General features: G+C 42.8%; 1 long non-coding RNA gene across 2 annotated transcripts; it reads left to right on the plus strand.

Annotated features, from left to right (window-relative positions):
* Positions 1–378: 378 nt before the first annotated feature.
* On the plus strand, positions 379–4,101 carry LOC128805189 (uncharacterized). 2 transcript variants are annotated; one of them, XR_008436320.1, is made up of 3 exons: positions 379–468; positions 3,449–3,528; positions 3,761–4,101. It is a non-coding gene; the product is annotated as an uncharacterized LOC128805189 (long non-coding RNA). The 2 variants fall into 2 exon arrangements; XR_008436321.1 differs by having other exon boundaries at positions 384–456.
* The last annotated feature ends 1,184 nt before the right edge of the window (positions 4,102–5,285 follow it).

The following is a 5,285-nucleotide window of genomic DNA, read 5'->3' on the forward strand; positions in this document are numbered from 1 at the left end:
CATGCATGGTCTAAATATATGCCAATAACTTTTTTGTTGTGAAAACCATCTCTAGATTTATGACTATGAACAATAATCTAGCTTAAGCTCAGTTTTCTAGTTCTGCATGCTATTTTGAAAATAAAGACAGCTACAAACTTTGAGCTTTCAGACCAACCTTGAAGTTGGCATGAAAATGTACATGCTGAGCTATCAGTTTCCTAATGTTTGTACAGTGAATATGTTCCCTTTTCTTAACCCTGCAATGTCCTCACATTCAAGTTGCAGTTCTTGTACATCTGCTCTGAAGGGTACTGTGGTGCTTGTGACATATTTACACACTCACAAAGGAGGTGGTTGTGGTTGCATCCTCCCTTTTTGCTGCATTTCACTGAAGCTCCAAAGAGCAATACTACACGAATGTAGTTCCTAGAGGCTGTATTGCAACTGGACATTTTTCAAAGCTCCTTGAAAGCCGTGAGCAAACATGTAAAAGTTACAGTGTGGAAGTTAATGGTTTTGATCTGAGTTTCAGTAATATCAGTATTACTGGAATAACCTTGGTGACCACATAAATGTATGCATATTTGTCTTTAGAACTTGGTTGTAGTCCCATGTACCAGGGTCCTACACATGCAACAGAAAGCTTTTACAGTGAGGTGTGGCAGCTGCTTAATGCTGCACAGGAAAGCACAACTTAGGAGAGTTCTGCACCAAGCTCTGCTCTCAAAACATTTTTGCAGCACTGCAAAGTCATTGATTTATGTGTGATTAAAGCATATAAAATTAAAGGACGATTGGAGAAAAAAAAAATTACAGCCAGCTGAAATCAAAGGATTTAGATAGAAACAAATACATAATTATTTGAAACAGTGTTTTTCATGCTCAGCAGGTTTAACAATAACATTTCTGAGAATGCGTCAGGGACTGCTTCATGATCTCAGTCTTTGGTATGTAGATTTACGTTGTTTCCAAAAGGTGACAACTCTTCATATGGAGGGCCCTCTAATTCATCATCAGTTCAAGAACCAGCTCAGATAGGCAAATTAATAGGATCATGCTAAATTTAGTTTGAATAATTTTTCTAAAGTGAGTGCATAATGACAGCTGGAAAAATGCTAAGATTACAGTGCATTTGTAATGAAAAATAAATTAGTTTATTGTTTCATTTTAAAATGTGTCCAGTTGTAAAAAAAAAAAAAAAAAAAGAAAAAAAAATATGTTATTGCTTTAAAATTGCAAAAACACAAGGTCTCCTATAGTAGTAATCCCTGGAAATTTTTTTCCCATAATGATGCAGTGAACAGGTGTTTTATATTCTGACCAGAATCAAATAACACAGAATCACAAAACCAAACTGAGGTTAGAAGGCACCTCTGGGGTTATTCCTCCCCAGGTGCAGGACTTTCCCTTTGCTTTTGTCCATGCCCATAGTATGTCAAACTTGGACCTGATATCAACCCCTGGGTGCACAACTTGTGACCAACCTCCAGTGGAATTCCTTGCTGGGCCCAACAGTTCCTCAGGTTTCCAGCCTACCTTGCTATCCATTTATCCAGTTTGTATCTTTCCCGTTTGTCTGTGATGAACAGGGACAAACAGCCTTGTCAAGGTGAGGACAGCACAAACTGCTCCCCCTCACCCATCGACACTATGGGTGACTCAGTGTGATTCCCCACACACATATCAATGTTGGTGCCTCAAAAGCATTCTGCCTTTTGTATGTTTGGAAATGGTTTCCAGGAGGATTCTCTCCATCACTTTCTTGGGAATAGTGGTGATGTTGATTCCGATTGTTTCAAACTTCAAACCAGTTCCGACTCATGCTGACTGGTTGCAACCGGATAAAACTGGTAAAAATCAGTTTCAACCAGTTATAGCCAGTTCTGACTGGTTCAAACTGGTTCCAGCCTTTTCAAACTGATACTGAATGGTTCCAACCAGTTCTGACTGATTATGGCTGGTTCAAAACAATTCTGAACCGGTTGGAACTGGTTGGAGCTGCCCAGAACTGGTTGGAACCAGTTTGAACCAGCTTAAACTAGTCAGAACCAGTCAGAACCAGTTGGGATTGGTCAAAGCCAGTCTGAAGCTGTTGGAACCAGTTAGCACCAGTAAGAACAGGTCTGAACTGGTTTTAACTGGATGGAAGCAATTTGAACCAGTCAGAAGCAGTTTGAACCTGTTTGAACTGGTTGGAACTGGTCTGAACCGGTGTGAACCATTGGTGATGTCAGCCCTGTACTTCATGGAAAGAACTCCACAACCCTTGAATTGCCACTGCTCAGCCATAAAATGGCCAAGAACTGAATATGCAGGAAGCTCCAAATATTTCCTCAGCTCCCGAGAAGATCCCTTCATCCAGGGGCTGAAGCTCATTGGCAGCAAAGGGCACTGCTCACCCTTCTCTTGATCTATGGGGAAGTAAAGTGCTTCTGTTTCCAGAGTCCCCTCCTAAAACATTTCCTGAGAACTAAAAATGTTTGAAAAATGTAAAAGAAAACAGCTACAGAAAAACGATATTAAAAGAAAATTCCAAGCTGCAGTGAATGCCTCCAGCCAAATTTCTAAACTGGGCAGCATAGTGAGAGGAAATGGCAACATATTTTTGCAGCATTTACACTTTTTATGCTACTGCTGGCACACGCAGTTTTGTGCCTGCAGAGAGAGCAAAATATTGGAGTCAAAACCTTCCCTGTAGATCTGAGAGCAGAATAATATTGAAGTTCAGGTCCTCGGTGTAGGTCTGAAGATACAGCCCTGCCCTTGAGTTGAACTGCCTGTATGAGGTTGGGAGGGGTTTCTGGGAAAGCTGGCAGTGGAAGCGGGATGAGTGACCAAAGCTGGTGGCTCCACTGAGGGGACAGGCAGGTCCCTGTGGGGAGGCCACAGCCAGCTGGCCAGTCCAGCCTGTGGCCAGCAGCTCTGCTGAGCTTCTTGAGGACAGGGAAGGGAGTGGGAAGGTTCTGCTGGGAGGATGCTGAAAGTCCTGCTAGGAGAATGCTGGTGTTGTTCGGGACTTAGGGAAGAAGAGGCAGAGCAGATTGGATGGGAAGCCCGAGGAAACCCAGCATTGTTGCTTTGCAGTACTCAGAGGAAACACTTTTCTTTGTTTGCCTGTCTTAAATTTTCACCTAAGCACCCTGAGTCCCTTTGAAACTTGTTTAAAAATGAATGAAATACAGCATTAAGTGTCTGATACATAAATCAAACCATTACTGCAACTGTGGAATGATCAGTAGAGACAAACAGTCTCTCTTTAGTTTGTTACTAGCCTGGAAAAAGCATTAATTAGCACTAATGAATCACCAGAGTGATGACTGAGCCAGGTTTCCAGCATTGCCAAAACACAAGCATGATTCAATTAATGCTGAAGGTTTTAGTACATGTGTTTTTATGGAACAGTCTTTTGACACTAGTGTCTTTTTAATAATGCTTTGCAAATCTCTTCCAATATTATTGCGTGCAGACTGAGCTTCCCAATTTACTGCAAACAATAAAGAGTCAGAATGCCTCTGTGACCTGCTTTTGGAAGAAATATTCATCTGGGTAATGTAATTATTATGTAAATTACTCAAAGTTAATGGTATTTTCTATTTATACTGGATTTACTGCTGTCAGAGTTGATGACTGACTTGCACTAGAGCTTAGATATTGGCACAAAAGTTAATGTGTTATTTAATTTAATTTAAAGATTCCGAGAAACTGCTCCTAGTGTGTAAACAAAATCTTATCAACAGACCTCCACAACAACTTGCGTTTTCATTGGTAATCTCTGCAGTTCAGAGACAGAGCGCAATCCAACTCAACGGGGGATAATGTGGAATCATCCCGAAGAGATGTGGGAGACCAACTATGATTCTTGCCCAATGTCCTCAGAGCAGGAGGAGAGACAGTGCAGCCTCTGCCTTTGCTGTGCAAAGAGTTCCATTCACTTCAGGCAGACTCTGAGCTCAAACCAAGAGGTACCAGAAAGTACAGTACCTGGACTATGGAGTGGCACAGACTGCAGCTGCTGCTTCATTGCCATCCTGGACTGGCTTATTCCCAGATATTATCACCTATAGGAACAAGATGACTTTCCAAACCCTGAAATGATCAAATTTTCAGATTCAATATGAAGTGGTTTGCTCTCTGTCATCTGTGAAAGGGAAGGTAGATGAAAGCTTTCCTGGTTGAAGCTGGCTTTAAAGTAAAAAAAAAATATCCAAGGTGGTATTTCCTGCTGAGTGTCAGAAGCAGACCCAGTGCCTCCTTCTGTAGCAGGAGACTCACTGAAGTTTTTTTCAACAGTCTCTGCCTTTCAAAAGAGACTCAAAATTCCTTGTTTTGACAGAACAGGCCAGTTCATGTTCCTGAACCACCCACAGTGCTTGGAGTGGAGACATCTCAGAGTCTCCAGTATGCAGAGTATACTCCAAAGTATGCAGAAATGTGAAAATTGCTAGTTCACCAAACGTGAACTAGCAATGCATGTAACCTTTTTTCTTGCCCTTCTTCCATGTCACCCTCAAGGCCCTCCATCCCTTAGCTAAAACTGAAGCTGCTTCCCTCAAGGGAAGTCTGGAAGGGTACCCAAAGTACTGGATGGGCAAAGGGAATTCACTGATGGGGGGAAAGGAATAGCTCTGGCAACATGGGAGCTTCACATTTTCCCCTGATTAATAATTTGAATGTACTGTTGAGGAAAGGGCATCTTGCATTTTCTCTGGAAACACCTGACATTGTCATTAAGGCCATAAACTGATATTACTACTGCGAAGAGGACATGGAAGCAGAATACCCTCAGGCAGTGATAGTCTATTGTTTTATTGTGCTATTTGGTTTGTCCCTGTTTTTCCATCATTTGTGGTTTCATCCCAAGTTGTCTCCCCTTCCCTAAATGTCAACCCCATCCCCACTCCTCCCAAATCCCTAGAAATTTCCTTGTCAATCCCCATATCCCCTCCCTGGCACCTTGTCTGTCACTCGGCTCTCCAGCCCCTCTCTCTAGAAGCTTCCACGAAGAGCATGAAGTGATTGGCCAAGTGAAGGGCCAGGGGTCTCCCCTCCTAAGCTCCCTGATATGTTGTCCTGCTTGTCAATTACCTCATGTCCCACTCCCCTCTATCCCCCGTTGGTGGATAGCCAAACCCCTCCCTTGTTTCCACCCCCTAAGAAAAGGGGCTGCTCTGGTCCTTTGGGGGCTTTCCAGTGTTGTATCCCCTGAGACCAGAGGCTCCCCGGAGCTACCAATAAACCTTGGATTTATGCAACCTGGATTGTCTCCTCCTGGTTTCCTCACCATTGCCGACAGCGCCTTCTGA

Source organism: Vidua macroura, chromosome 3, assembly GCF_024509145.1.
Source record: "Vidua macroura isolate BioBank_ID:100142 chromosome 3, ASM2450914v1, whole genome shotgun sequence".
Classification (NCBI taxonomy): Eukaryota; Metazoa; Chordata; class Aves; order Passeriformes; family Viduidae; genus Vidua; species Vidua macroura.